Source organism: Coptis chinensis, chromosome 8 (assembly GCF_015680905.1).
Source record: "Coptis chinensis isolate HL-2020 chromosome 8, ASM1568090v1, whole genome shotgun sequence".
Lineage (NCBI taxonomy): Eukaryota > Viridiplantae > Streptophyta > Magnoliopsida > Ranunculales > Ranunculaceae > Coptis > Coptis chinensis.
In genome coordinates this window covers 52,455,023-52,472,175 of record NC_141463.1, presented here as the reverse complement: position 1 = coordinate 52,472,175, position 17,153 = coordinate 52,455,023, and positions in this window count along the sequence as shown.

The window sequence follows — 17,153 nt, the reverse complement described above, 5'->3', positions numbered from 1 at the left end:
AGAATGCCTTAGGCACTAGTGGTTGCAGGTGGGTAGAGATGGTGGAGTTTGGGTCACCCAGATCCATACTCTTATCTTGGGCATGAATCTTGTTGGGCCGGTAGACATGAAGGCTTGGTTCTTGTTTAGTCTTTGGGATTGGCTTGGTTGGTTATTCATGGACATGTTTCTAGCCCAGGAAAAGTCTATGGGCTTGGCTAGGTTGGTTGTTCATGGGCATGTGTATAGAATAGGAAAATAGCATTTGAATGGTCCAATTTGGGCATTCCCTAGTTAAAGTTTTTTAAGCCCATGTAAAAGAGGATGCCAGTGGACTTTTCTATGTAAGAAGTTCGTGTTTTTAATACAGGTGAGGGTCTGCCTAACCCTAGCTTATTTGTTTAAAAAAAAACACTTCAAGTTATTTTAATACAAGTATTCCTTTAATTACGTCTTCTACTTCTCATTATTTATTCTATGATAGTCTAATAAATCATAGCTAAACCTCCATTACAGGGGTTTGATTGAAGCTTTGATGAAGACTTGATATTTTAATATAGAGTAGTTGTATTAAAAAGCTTCAAGTCGAGGTTTTTCTATTTAGCAATAAGTAAAATAAACCTAGACTAGAAGGTAGTTCATTCACCATGAGAATGGGTTTCAACTTTCTCTCATGCTAATTATTAGTTGGCTAGAGATACCGTGAATAATTAGGGATAATAAAGACCTAACATTTATGTTGAACCTTGTGTGAAAACATAAAGATTAGGGTTTGCAACAAACTCTATACTAGCATGTTAGGGATTAATCAAGGTGGATTCGAATCTCCCTAATTCCTTCTTTATATTCACAAGTTAATATTTAATTGCCCTAGTTTAATTTAGAATATATTCAATATTAGTTTTCACCATATTAGTTCTATTTAGAATCATTACTCTCACGCTGTTTAATTGTTCACCATTAGTTGAATTACTTAATATCTAAGCAATTAGGAGTGGAACGAATTCTTTACTCTAGTTATATTACATGATTAATTGAGAGTGAAACTTTAATATATAAAGCTAAAAATTATCGTTTACTTCTTACTAGTGTCTTTAGCATATATAAGGAGTAAAAAGTTAAATTTCATCTTATCAAATGGCATCGCTGCCATCTTAGTTTCCTTTAGAAATAAATTCAACTAATTTTACTAATATGTTGAAATCCACTAACAATAATCTACCAAAGTAATGGCTTCCTCAAATCTCTCCACAACAGCAACTGACTTTCTTGACTAAATCCCCAACAAAAACCCACGGCAAAAACTGAAAAAGTTGCTTATCGCTTCTTCTTTGATCGAAGCTGCAAAAAAAATGTAATTGTACGATACCATATGTTGAGAATGCATCGTCAAAGTTTATGTGGGTGAAAGAGGCACAGAAGAAGATAGAGAAGTTGCAAGCTGAAGGGAAACCGATACCGACGAGTTTCTCTGAGGTAAATAGTATGCTAACTTTGAAAATATTTACTTTTGGTAATACGAGTAGGTAAGAGGGGGTAAAAAGGAGTTTTACCTGGTTGGCCTTCTAGGTCAAGGTGAATGATTCGGTTATCTATAAGATTGTTATTCGTGTACATTTATAAGGAGCGTAGATTGGATGGTAGTGTTATTGTTAGCTAGAAAATATGTTAGGATGAGAATGTTGGATTGTTAAGAATTTCCAAGCTTGGTGTTACTTGACTTTAAGGTGCATTTAGTTAAACTGAATCTAGAACCTGCTTTTTCCATTAGAGTTTCTACCAATAATACAACTGCTTCTTATTTACTTTTGTGTGTACTGGAGACTATGTAAGGAGTGTGATAGACAAAGTCTGACAAAAGAAGCTTAAAATTTCCAATGTAGGCAAGTTCATGCTTTGGGGTTACCTTTTTGAGTTATTAGGAGTAAAATCTGAGTTCAAACACTTGATCCACTTAATCTTATTTACTGAGAACATGTCAAGGTGCAAAATATGATTAGTATTATGGTATCATGCAAATACAAAAGTTGATGGATCTTGCTAGGTCTAATTTAGCAAAGAGTGGGCAAATAAGTAGGAATACACTTTGCCTATGTGGTTCTAAAAGGAGATACAAAAGGTTTGAATGTTTGCTACACTGCCTGGTTGTATATATACTGTTACATATCATTATCCTCATCATCATTATGATTATATTTATCTTATTATATTCAATGTTTTACTGCTACTACTACTACTACTACTGTTACTAGTGCTACAACTATTGCTCCTACTACTACTATTACTGACTGCTACTACTACTACTATTACTACTGTTATTATTATTATTGCTACTTCCACAATTAGATTTACTATAATTGTTATTAATATTGTTGTTGTTGTTGCTGCTTTTGTTGTTGTTAATTGTCAATCAGTTGAAAAGTATAAGATATCAGTAGCAGTAGATCGCTTCCCCTACAAACTAATAATTAAGGTTCAAATTCCAAATCTAAGCCCCCCCAAAGCAAATAGTGAAATCAACAATTAAAGGAAGGGCTCAAATTAGCATTTGGAATCTCTAGAATTTAACGTTCAAAATTTGTAACTATTTTTGAGAGAAACCAAAAAGTGGGTGGGTGTGATTTATTTTACTCCATAAAGGATGATACTAGGCACTCACACAGATGCTTCCATTGCTTCACATGGCATGTAAACATGGTCTTAGGTTTAGTTAGGAAGTTTCTCGACATGAAATTGGCCCTACGAGGGTTAAGTATAACAAAAAAAACCTTCCTCAATAGTTGAGCAAAACCCTATTGACTACAAGGTTGGCCTCTGCCACTCCTTCAAGGCTCTTATTTGTTTCGAATGGGTTAAATATGTTGATTATACGGTGAGAAGGAGAAAGATTTTTCCGATTAAAATTTTAGTGGATTCTATACAGGTGAGAATTTTTTATGTCATTTGAGGTTTAATATATCTACAATTTTAACGTTAAATTGTCATATTACATAAATCTTTATTTTCTAAACCGTGCAATTTCCTGTTTATTGTGTATTTTTTTTTTCCCACACCATTACTTTTTCTAAATATTTCTCGGTAGTGTGTGTTAGTAATGAACATATTACTTCTTGTTATATTATGTGAAGAGCTACATTTTTAATGTGTAGAGGCAAGTTGTCGTGAACGCCGCCTTAAGTATACCTTAATACAATATGTGGTAAAAAGCACATCATATTGCACCGTCTTGATACGTCTTTATGCATGGTTGTCGAGTGGTATATATCATGAAGTATGTTTGAAGCTACTATAGTATTGATGTTCTAGATGATAAAATGCTCAATTAAACTTGGAAAAATGTAATACTGATGCAAGTTTTAAGTTTTAACTAGCTAATATTGACATCGTTTCTTATTTTCATTTATTTGCGTGTCTTAACTTTTTATGCCAGGTACCCCTATTTGGCATTTAACACCCATATGAGGTTAGTTTTTAAAACTTTCTATTATCTTCAGCTAATATCTTTTAACGAATCATTTTTTAAGGATTTTATTAATTTTGTGTTTCTTTTAAAAGGACAGTTGCATGTTCTAATATCACAAGGAAGGGGGTCGTGAATGTTATGAACATTTAAGCACATACTATGTCTGTACGACAGTACATAAGGTAAGCTCATCCATATAGAAGCTCAGTTGTTTTAATCCCATATTACATGGGATACTTTATGTGCACACAATAATATTGTTGGAATATTTTTCTTTTATATATATATATGTGTGTGTGTGTGTGTGTGTGTGTGCAAAATTCTCTGTCTACATTCATTGGCAGTCCTCCGAAAACCTCTTTGAATCCTTGCTCCATAACCCTTTATTTGTTTCAATCTTTCATAGCTTATAGATCTCAATCAAATATTGTGTATCTACTTTTAATTTTCTCTTTACTACAATTTATCTATCTAATCTTCAGGCATTTTCTATAGGTTATCAATGTTGTGATTAGAATGTTCTTGATTGGATTTGCCTGTGAACCCCACCTAATTTCTTTCTTCATTAGCTAAAATATATGTCCACATTAGGTTTATCTATTGCAGAGTATATATTTTGTTTTTTGATTGACAAGCCTGTTTTAAATGAGATCAGTAAGTCTTTGATGCTGGCGGGGTTCGACCCCCAGACCTTTGGTATCATCACGCAAAGGTTGTTCATAGGGTATTGGGTTTCTATATTCTTAAGAATTTGTTTATTGAACATTTATTTGGAATTGTGAGTGTTTACATATTCATGTACGTGTGATTTCCACCTAGCGAAGCATCTATTACAAACACGTGCTAAATTTTGTGTTAACTAGTTAATATCAACATCGCTTCTTATTTTCATTTGTTTGCATGTCTTAACTTTTTATGTCAGGTACCCCTATTTGGCATTTAACACCCATATGAGGTTAGTTTTTAACACTCTCTATCATCTTCAGCTAATATCTACTTGAAGTCCACAATGGCATGAGGATATGCCTTAATTATCAAGGATAAAGAAAGGTGGAAATAGCATATCAGTCTTTCAGGGACATTATATATTTTCATGTCTAGCCTGAAAACTTTGCTGACTTTTGTATTTTTTTTGTATATGCCTAGGTGAAAATAACAACAAAGGTGAACCTCATGGGTTGAAAGCAATTTGTCGAGACCATGACAGGTATTATGTCTAAGAGAAAAGATTTTTGCTTCTTTGCAGTTGATCAAATGTAAGTATTTAGTATTTACCCATAATAATTAAGAATCTGTTTGTGTCTATTTTCTCTTATAGTGTACTTCCGTTGTTCACAATTTTAACCTGGACCATAAGTTAGCATTGTAAATAGTGAAATTCATTCTACTTAATATTTCATACTATGTTGTTAGTTCAAATATTTATTGAATCTATTTTTATCAATTTTTAGAGAGTACAAATGAAACTACTTGAAATCCACAATGGCATGATGATATCTATCATCTTGAGTATCTTTGTCCATTAGGTTTGCTTACATGTTCCTTTCATATATTTACATGTTTGATATGATATGATGATTTTTAATACTAGAATCCTACAGCTACAAAATGGCATCTTTGGCATTCTTCATTCTAAATCTAATTTTTAATGGGTTCTTACATATTTTCCCTGAAAAATAACATGCACTTATAAATATATTGTCATCTTAAAATAAAAGATTTCACAAAATCTGTTATATCATTTGTATGCTAGATATACGTAAGGAAACAATTAATCCATATTATCTTGAATTCATGAGTTTGCAAATTACAAAAGGCAAGCAATGCAAGTGATTTTTGGCTTTAATACTTTAAGATTTAGGATTTATTACATAATAATTGTCTGCCCTTTTTGCAGAGAGAGAATGATGAGTACCTAATGCTAGCATTATCAAACTGCAAGACACGATCTCCTCACTTCTCTTAGAGGCTTTAGGTATTAGTGCTGATTACCTTTGATCACATTGAATGGATGAAAAGTGGGTCATTGCTTGGTAACTACTATCATGCACGCTCAGAGCTAGATCCTTCTTTAATCACTATTCTTCTATAGTTCTACAGAGGTGGATGTTCCTCCTAGGCAAGGAACTCTAATAGTGAATATTGGAAATCTTCTACAGGTATGATTGTACATAGATTCCTGAAACCTTTACATTCCAAAACTTACCTGTTTGTTGTTTGTCAATTATGTACTTAATTAAAAATGACAAGTTCAAAAGTGTGGAGCATAGAGAAGTACCTAGACACTTTGTTCAAGGTTTTCATTGACATCCTTTTCTTTCCAATGGCACTTGAATTACAATATGGGGCTATATATGGGCAACGGGCCAATAAAGGAATCTCTTTCATAAGATTTTTTATCAGAATATAGGGAAAAACAACCCTACTGGATTTTAAGATGTGTCCACACCAGTGTGAGGATAGCCAGGAGGATATACAAATCAATTTTTGTTATTCGAAACATTACACAGATGAGACCATACTTTTATAATTTTTTACATCATGAAATAAATCTTTTTGATACAATTATCTTTGTGATCCGTGAACAACTTTTGAAAATTTATTTCGGTCATAAACGTTTTTTTATTCTCTCTATGGTATCTGCACCGACACCCACTCTATCATCTTTACCCAAAACTTTGATCATGTAAAACATGTCAATGTGCTTTACTTTAGTTATGTCTTGAGTGTCACTCTCTTTGATCATTGATCTCATCACAACACCCGAAAAGCAGAGAAGGGAAGGGCTTACCCCACCATTATTTAACTTACAGGGTTATCAAAGAATAGAAGCGAAGACATGAGTTACTGGACACGCAAGTTTGATGTATCCTATTTGATATCTGATGCTTCCATGTTTTGTTGGATCGGTTAGTGTTCAACAAGTAAGTAATTTTATTCCATTTAAAGGTTTTCTGTTTTAGTATCTATTTGCATAGTTAAATGCTTTTAAATTGAAACAAGTTGAAAGCAATAACGGTCATTAATTGAAAATGTTTTTGCATATCTATCTTCTCATTTATCGCAATTCCTATACATTGTCTCATCTTTTTTCTTTTTTGTTGATAGATTAATATGGGTTAGTTATTTACTACCTTTAGGTTACAATTTTTTTCCTATAACAGTAAGTTTCTCTCCTCTTTTTAGTCTACAAGGGAATTAAGTTTTATCAATGGTTTGAACCAGAAAGAATGTCGTATCATTAAATTTTCTAGTATTTTTTTTGTGGTATTTTGTCAATGATCTTTGATTGTTTCAATGGGTTCTTTGTCTATTCATTGTCTTTTAATCCACCGTGAGAACTAAGTACTCTAACCTATAAGAAAACTGGGTTTTTTTGTGCAATGAAACACATTAATTTTATTCTTGATGATCTTAAGTTTTCTCAATGTATAAATTATTTGGAGCAAGCTATTTGACTGATCACTTACATCCTTTTATTGTATGCATACCGAGTTTTATGGTAGACAAAAGATCATGTGTTATCAATTATACTTAAAACTATGTGAGCCGTTTTTCGCTTTCAGTTTCTAAAACCAACCATTGCTCTACTTACTTCTAAACTTAACGAAAGTCATTATCTTTTGCACCTATTTATATATGTATTTTGCTAACTTGCTGTGTATCTATTTGATTCATCGTTACAGGATAAGATACCAACAATATGATAAATCCAATGCTCACTCCTCTTCTTAGCAAATTTTATCAGTTCATCATGGCTTATTAGGATAGATACCAACATGAATTAGTTTAAGAGGATATCTATGACTGTCTCAAATGAAGTGTATAATATTTAATTAATATATACTTGAGGATATGTATCTTGAATTGGTTAGGGGTGTTTATTACATTTTTATCTCAGTATTTCCTTACAATTTGACAAATTAATATGCTTTGTGCGTCAGCAAGATGTAGTGAAAAGCATATATAATCTTCAAATCATGTGCTGCAACTTTGTCCAACAAATAACTGAGAATAATATATCAACATTTGATGAACCATAGTCCTTTAGTCCACGGTCAATCACTAATTTACTTGGCCCCTATTTTAATGTTAATTGTTTGAGTGTTTGTTATTACCAACAACATCCAGCTAAAAGGAGTTTTAGTTTAGCATTTTCATTAGATTGAACAGGTTCGAAGATGGTGAAGATAGTATGATATCTTTAAACGATGCCTACATTTGTGATCGAGAGTACTGTTGGAGTGTAGGTGTTCTAGACAAAAGTGATATTAAGAGTAGTGTAGTTAAACATATCCTTACAATGCTCAAAGAATTTTGTGTTAGGTTGGGGAGATTTGGAGCTTAGACAATATTGACACAGATGAAGGATTTTCTAAAGTATGTACATCAAATATATAATGTTCTCAGTTGTAAATTTCAGAGTTGTACTACTATTTTCTTCTTCTTTTTGAACTGTAATTTTACCTTCTTTCATTTTTGTTTTTGGTCATATATATTTTTCAAGTTGTATATTCCTGAACTTAATTTGTGATAACAGTCATTGAATTGTATAGCGTATTCTCTTAGGAAATTGCAATTCCATTGTCCGTTTTTTTGCCTAACTGCAATTACATAATATACCAATTAATATATTGATTGTTGAATAGTTGAAGAACACCAAACATTGTCATAAAGTGAAAGCTATGTTCCCTCAAATTAGGATTACCATGGTCGGTCAATCTAAGCACGCACCTTCTAAAGCAAAAACCAGGTACATTTACATTTTTTGCTTTAATCTTCCTTTAATCTTTTCTTTTGTTGTTCTTTTAGGTGATAATTGTTTTAGTCTCTGATTATGTGTTTTAAGGACAATCACACGTAGGTTGCAAGAGTTGTAAAATTAATGGTTACTTTGGGTAATCATCTCTACAATGTAATATCCCTTTGTGGTTCTTAGGGGATTCAACAAGATGTTACCAAATAGAAGTCAGACCAATCGGACCAAATAAATATTGAATCCTTTTCATAACTGATTCCTTTTCTTAAAAGGTTGTCATTTATAAGCAACATCTCTCATAATCATAATGTCAAGCTTTCATTAGCAGAAGTATTGTAAGGCATAAATGGTTGGCTCTAGATAGTTTGTAAAGTACTTACATAGGAGATGGAACAAGAACATAACTGACAAAGGTCAATTGTTTATAAGAGATGGATCAGGAACACAACTACCAACATCTGTGTAAAATTAAAGGTTAAATACTCTCTCAATCCTATAGTTACTAACCTATGTCGTCCCTCAGAGCGCCCTTCCACTTTAATCATCAAAGATGGAATTTGTGGGAAATATTTGATATGTCTTTGTTTAGACTTACTTATTATCTTGATATGTGTCATTATGACATAGACATCACTACTTAGTCTTTTGTAGGTATTCACAGTATGGAATCATAATTTAGTACTGATCATGTTTTAGTGTGTGGAATTTAATCAATTTCCTTTTAAAGCCTATAGTCTTTTGAAATTAGGAAATGTTGTGTTCTATGACGATAATTGTGCCTGCTTTATTAAAGTATGAGTTTGTTCAAAGTTCTAACTATTAAACCTATTGCTTTTGCTGTGTAGGGCTTCTACATACAACATCAACTTCATACTTCTAATGCAACATCAACTCCGATTTTAAGAATTCAGGCACCGCCAATATGTTCTCTAAGAGGTGTTATATTCTACACGCCAATTAATAGTTCCACGTCATTAACTCATTATTTTTTTCCTTATCCTTTAGTAGTAGAGTTTCTTCTTCTTTGAAGGTATTGTACATTTTAGCATATTGTTCTTATTGCTTAGAAGCATATTAGAATTTTATTTCTATGCAATTTAAAAGTTGGGTGCTGCTTTTGGGGTTTTAATTGTATTTTTTTATAGTTAAACTTTAGTATTTGGACTCAAGTTTTAGTAGATTGTTTAATTTCTTTGACACTCATAGGCCACATTATTATCCATGAGCATGGCTTTCAAAAAGTAAAAAATTACATAATAAGCAATTAGTGTTGTAATATATTATGAGGCTTCAAACGGGGTATATAACGGTGCATTTAGATTGATTGTTTTATTTAGTTTTTTATAATGGATCTCTACCAAGCTCTACTCTTCTCAACCATGCCTAAATCCTTAGAAAGAGAGTTGAAAACCACTATGGCAGTCGTGAACCACGATGAGATATACTCAACTGATGGTTAGTTGGATTGGATTGAAGGAGTATTGAACATTGCTGATAATCAGGTTCTTTGTAATTATAAATTAGAGCGCCATCTACTATATGTTCCTAATTAGTATTCCCATTACCATATGATTCTCCAGCCTCATAAGGTATGAACATATTGATATAAGAATGACATTTTTATCATCCTTTAAGTGATTGCCGCTACAACTTGCTCATTAATGGTGGTAACTTGAGGGAGATTTTAAGCCTTAAGGGTAAATCATTCTTTAACCATAAAAATTAGAAAAAACATTTCAAATTTAAGAGATTTTAGGGTTCTTTCAGCTGAAAACCCTAGTACACCAACTAGGGTTAGTGAAGAAGAAGATCAGGATGATAGAGTAGAGAGAGAGTATGAGGGGCTTTGTGGGAAAGGTTCTCTTGAAAAGCTATTACAAAGAAGAATGGCCAAGATTCATACTGATCTATTAGCTCAACAAGAGGAGGCTGATGATTCAACCACTAAAGAAGAAAGAGCTCATGATCTATTGAATGAAACAAGTAAGAGCAATGAACAACAAATCAGATCTATCCAAAATGCATCAAACCCTAGCCTCCAAGAAAATGGAAGATTTACTGTTCATGGAGAATCAAACTAGATCATGCTTGAAAGAAACTCTACTTTAAAGTTAGAAGAAGTGCAAGGAAATAACATGAAGAACGTGGAACAAGCACTATTACATGAAGGCAAGCTCTTAGAAGATAAAAAAGATTTGAACCAATCTGATCTAGATTTGGTTCGTGCTACAGTAACCGTGCTTCAAAAAGATGGTGACTTTGCATTCAAACAGGTCACTAATGTTGCAAAATCCTTGGATTCTAATTATTGTGTCTTTGCATTAAGTTAAGGAGCAAGTCCTTGCACAAAGCCTCTTCATGGTTGTGAACATGAACAACTTGAGGTTGCGGATTTGGAGTTGGATGCCATGAAGGTGTTCGAAGAAAGAATTCAACCAAACAAAGGTGTGGAAACAAATAGCCAATCGAGCAGCATAGGTTTAGGAAGTGATTCCAACAAAGCCATCAATTTGGAACCTGAAGATACATGTTTGGGTGAGATGAATCAAGATCAGCATGAAGGAAAAGCCATAAAGAAGTCATGCGCAGAGATGCTTGGCAGTAACTTGGTTGGTAAGGAAACATTAGATTTTGTGCAACCCACGTTGGTGGATGGAAAACCTATTATTCATGTTAAAAGTGACCAGTTTATTAATGAGTGCAAGAAGTATGAAAACCTTGTTGTAGGTCAGTTTGTAGGAAGAAGATTGGGGTACAATTATGTGAAAGAAACAGTCTCCAAGACTTGGAAAACTAAGAACTTCAAGATAAATTTATATGGAGATAAGATGTTTACGTTTCAGTTTGATAAGGAAGAGGATAGGTGTGTTGTTCTTGAAATTGGATGTATTCATATTGCTAGCTAGTTTATTTGTCATTAGGCCTTGGAAGTTATTTGTTGAGAATAAGATGAATGAGTTAAAGACACTACCTATTTGGGTGGTTGTAAAAAATTTGCCATTAGTAATGTGGAACAAGGAGGGGTTTAGCTAGATTGGTAGCATCATTGGTAATCCACTTTTTATGGATAGACTCACTAAGAGCAAATAAAGAACTTCTTATGCGAGGGCGTGTGTTGAAATTAATACAAAGTGTTCTTACCCGGATGGAGTACCTATAGTTATTGATGAGCAGAGAAAATTTAATGTTACATTTGAGTACAATTGAGGCCAGCAAGATGTGCTTGTTGTAACACCTTTGGGCACTATGAACAAAAATGTCCTAAGAATGTCAAGCCAATTTCAGATCCTAGAAAGGGTATTTGGCTTAAGAAAAAAGATGTTGAACATGGGGTTCTTGATGGAAGGGAAGGAGTAGAGAACGGTGAAATTCCTAAAGCAGCATTAGTTCTAGTTACTTCAGCGGAAAAAGAGGTTGAGAAAAGCAATGAAGAACAAGACATGGCCATTGGTGAACCTGAAGGTGAATGGGAGACACCAAACCGACGGCATACAATTCGGACTAGAGAGGGACACAACTTCCAAAATGTGGATAGTAGTAGGCAAACAAGTACTAAAGATAAAACTTTCAGTAAACAACATGAGTGGCAACAAGCACAAATGAATCGGGAGGAGTTAAGGGTACACAAAGACCATGGGATTCAGATTGGTGGGAATAGAAAGGTGGCACCTTATACGGGCAGCAAGGATAATGGGTAGGAGCAACTATAGGTGCACATGGTACAGAAGCCGACACACTAGCCGATGCCCTAGCAAGTATCAATCCAGCTAATCCACATGCAAAGATCAAACCTAGTTCTTTTTCTCAAGATGTAATAAATTCTTTATGATGATGTAATGGGAAAAGAGTATGAGAGATTGTAATTTCTTTTTCATTTTAATTTTCTATTATTAATAAAAGGGTAGGGGACCCTATTAACAACCTCGCTTGCCGATAAAAAAAATACTGATTTATTAGTATCTTAAAAGGGTAAACTATATGATAGTACATGGTATTGCCTGAGATCATAAAATATGATAGCTATAAATATATTAGTGAGAGATTTATCTATATTGATAATATATATTGATAGTCTTGATGAAGTTAAATGGAGAATTTGAGGAATTACATTATTTTTTATTTTTTATTTTTAAATTTGAGTTGTGGATTGGTAGAACAAAAGAGACATAATTCTATGTTACTGTGCGGTGATATATACAAGATGAGGCTTATATATAGAAAACGACATACTGAAAAGACTCCTAGAGCACTTCAGTAGACAATGTCATCTTCCAACCAAGTGGCTAAATGCCTAAATAGATGATTTGGAGTGGTCAATGACCAAAATTTCCCAAATTTTTAATACCCACGGATCTTTCTTGAAATTTATGATGCCTAATTTTTTTTGATAATTTCAGGATATAAAAGGTTCAAGGTTCCTCCTTAGATTGCGCTTTTCATTTCATTTAGAAATGTATGGAACCCCTGTCCAACATTATTTAATTTTCTATTTTCAAGTGAATTTGAAGGAAATTTTTCAGACGACTTCTCATTTCCTAGGCAAATATAGCTACCTAACATAAATTACTGTTTCAGGTCACATGGATGGCACCCCAACTAACTTTGAACTTGGATTCTTTCATGTTAGGCAGGATTCAAGGTTCCTCCTTAGATTGTGTTTTTTATTTCATTTAGTGATGTATGCAACCCCTATCCGACAAAATGTAATCTTCTATTTCCAAATTAATTTCCATGAAATTTTTCGAGCGGCTTATAATTTATGGAAAATACAACTATTCCAACAGTATGATTATTATTTCATGTCATGTGGACGTGCCACTTGTTTAATTTGAACTTAGCCTTACCCACTCTCTCAATGCATATTCGATCAGTGTCATTCGATCTTCAACCTCACCACCCACCAAATAAAGTTCTTCCCCATGGTAAGTTCTTCCTCAAGCTAAGATAATCACTTTGCTTCAAAGATATATTATTATACATTTTTACAACTCTAAGATCTGTGCTTTAAAGATAATCATTTTGTTGCGTGGCTATATAACATTTTCCAAGTATATCATAATTGTTAAAGATTCGCTGCCCAAGGTTTACATTTTTGTCATTACTCACGAGGTCAATTTCCAATTAGTAGAGCTCCCGTTATTTGGTTTAATTTGTTCTTATGGAATCAAATTCCCAGGTTTTCTTCATCTCTTCAATTCACTATAAAGTATATGTCAAAATCCAGGTGGCCCTTATTTTCTTCATTTCACTGTAGATCAAAACCCTCGGTGGACCTTATATTTATGTTTGCATGTCATATCATATGGTCATAGGTTTTTATATATTGTAATTGATACACTCTCTTTGATCACAGTTCCAAAAACCTGGCAAAGTTGAAAGATGGCTTCCCAAATTTCCAAATTGCTTTGAAGGTTAGCCTAAATCTATTGCTCCAAAGAATTAGAAATTGTTACTGTCTTTGTTAAATCTCTATCTCACAATTAATAATCAATAAGCAATACGTCTTATTGTTTCTTCAACAGGAAAGAGAGATTGAGAGTGACATTTCATGGGTGGCTAAAGGCCATCCAATTTTGTTCAACTCTATATTGAGTCACAATAATAGGTTGTTAAGTAGGTCCGAGTAGCACTGTTCCATGGACCATTACTTCATTTCCACGGCATGTTTTAGCTATGAGTTATTAGATGATTTACCTTCATAACTTTGAAATCATAAAATATCCAGGGCATCAAATCATGAATGTGAACTTATTTTTGTTATTGTTGCTAAGCAACTTTTGATTCTTATATATATTAAGATTTATGATTAGTAACAGATTGTACATCACCGAGTACATTAGGTGTTGAACTTATTGAGCAAGCCTTACATAACCAAGTAGTGCTTTTAGTTTTATGATGATTAGATAGTACCACTTGATTGTGCTCCATGAAAAGTTTAATAGTTTCAAGTATATATTTTAGTTGTATACCACTTGATTAGATAGTTACAAGTGTACGCCACTTCCTTAATTATCGAAAAAAAAAGAATTATCGGAAAAAAAGTATACCACTTTCATTGTCACCTCCTTATATTGTTTCTTTGTTCACATATATTCTTCTTTGTACTTTAAATTTCTAAATGCCAGAGACTTGCCATGTTATTACTCAATATTAACTTCTTATAAATAAATGTCATGTGTTTCCTAAAATGGAAGCGTTTGTGTTGTTTGACACCCCTACACAAAAGGGTCCTTTGTATTTATCATTTTATTGTTTTGGCCTTAATTTGTTAGTGTTATTAACATCTTATACTAGGAATAGTTATGGTAAAAACTAAAATGTTAAATTCATGAATGTAGTATGTTACCTCTCATTTATTAGTGTCACTTCTATGGGCACGACAAATGTTAATTACGATAAAATACCTTTGTTCATTCATCGACCGTGGTAATATCGTCATGCCTTCATCTTGATTATTTATTTTTAAGTATGTTTTATCAAAGAAAAGAATACGATTAATTTTGATTATCAAGGAGAGATTCATTTTCTTTCAAAAAATATGTTGATTTTTTTTAAGAAGTAAAGTAATCTTATTTACGTGAATGAGAATGTAAAAAAATAAATAAATAAATAAAATAAAAAAATGGAGAGTTCGACTCCTTCCATCTCCAACACCATTTTTGGATGATCCTGAACTGTATTTGTCACTAGAGAATTCCTTAAGGTCATTAAACAAATGGATTTGTGGCATTTATCTTTGCATCCATGCACTTGGGATACCGTGTTATCATTCAGATGACACCATAGTATCGCCTGCTTTGATGGAGAGTGGAGAACCCGCATGTGTTATTGTGGGCATACCACAACTGCCCTCTAAGCCCAACACTACGAATCTTACACTCACGACATACATCAGCTTGGTGATGTTTCTCATCTTGATGAGACGTTACTTGATAGTGCATTCCGTATACCTTTCTGTACTGTGAAAAGTATACCACATACTTGTCGTTTGGCTTTTTCTGGTGCATTAAAATCTGCTCTCTTGGATATTATGGCTGATCCTGGTTCAATTATACCTTGGGTTTGTCTCCTTCTTCTGCCGCGCTATACTCTGCAAGTTTTTCAACCACAAAATCGTCAGGAATGTCGTTCTGGTACTAGAAAAAACCTTCAGCAGAAATAGATTCTTCATGCTTTGATGACATGGAATGAGCCTGGTGGGATGTTTTTTCTCTTAGAGTCTATAATAGAGTCTCCTTCAATCCATCCACCCTAGAGATCTGTCCCTATTCAGAATGTGCGTCGATGCTTGCAGAAAGTTGTTGATGGACATTTTGTTGTAACGGTAAAAGTGTTGACTTCATCAGGAGTTGCCTCCAATACTGCGGAGACCATATGTGCATTAGAGGAGAAGCACCCAATGTGACAACCACCTGTAAGACCAACTGTTTCTTTTGCTGAGCCCCCTTTTGTGGTAGAGAGAGATGCCCTATTGTCATGTATTAGGTCTTTTCCGAAAGACACTTCTTGTGGCCGTGATGGTCTTCGAGCTCAGCAATTGTTGGATTCCATGAGTGGTGCTGCAGCAGCTATATCGTCTAATTTGCTAGATGCATTGACCCCTGTGGTGAATCTTTGGTTACAGGGACGATGTCCACAGCCGTTAGCGGAGTTCATTGCGAGTGCTCCGTTACTCCACTTCTTAAGCCGGATAATAGTATTCGTCCTATAGCTGTGGGCATGGTTTGGTGCCGTTTGGTCTCCAAGATTGCAATGAAAGGAGTTTCCAAAGATGTGGTAGGATACTTACAGGATTTTCAATATGGGGTTGTTGTTTTTGGTGGAGAAGAAGCAATTTTTCACGCTTGTAGATTTTCAATATGCTAATAAGGACAATACCTCTCTTTCGATGCTGCTTGTATATTTTCAGAATGCTTTTAACATGGTTGATCGGACTACCATGTTAAGAGAGGTTCGTATTCGGTGCCCAGCTATTGTCCCTTGAGTCGAGTACTTGTATTGTCAACTGGCAAGGTTATATTTGGGAGATAGCTATATATGGTCTGCTACTGTGGTCCAGCAAGGCGACCTTTTGGGTCCCCTTCTCTTTGCATTGGTGCTGCATCCTCTGATTCTACGGATCCAGTCCAGTTGTCTGTTATTGCTACAGGCTTGGTACCTAGATGATGGGACTCTGATCGGAGATATATAATAGGTGGAAACAGCTTTGGGTATGATTCAGGAAGAAGGACCTTCTTATGGGCTGGTTCTTAATGTGGCTAAAACTGAGGTATTTTGGCCATCACTGGATCCACATCACTCCACTCATGGTTTCTTTCCTTTAGATCTATCCCGTCCTCAGCAGGGGGTCAGGTTGCTTGGAGGTACGGTCAGCACTGATCCATCCTTTGTTAGGGGCCTTGCTCAAAAGCGTGTTGAAAAGGTTATGACTTTGATAGACAGTTTAGCTGTGTTAGAAGATCCTCAGTGTGAGTTAGCGCTTTTACGAGCTTGTGTTGGGCTCTCTAAGTTGGTCTTTGCGATTCGTACTTGTCCACCATCGCTTTTCAGAGAGGCAGCTAAGACTTTTGATCGGCATCTCCGCAGTGTTCTCCAGGGTATTGTGGTTTCTGATGGTCCTGGCTTCGGCGATCTGCAGTGGCGTTTATCGACACTCCCATTATGTCTTGGTGGGTTTGGTATCTATTGTTCCTCTTATGTCTCTACTTTTGCTTTCATGGCCTCCCGTTGTTAGACTTCTGAGCTTCAGAACCACATTCTTAGGAGTTGTGGCCCAGTGCCTTTTGATGCGATTCTTGATGTTGCTAGCAATACATTGAGTCTCTGTCTACCCAATCTTGACCTTAATTCTCTGGCTGTGAATGCTACCATCCCCTCAAAACTACAAAAAGTTTTGGCGGAAGCGTTCTACAGTAAGATTGTTGCGGGTCTTGAGAGGGAGTTTGAGTTATT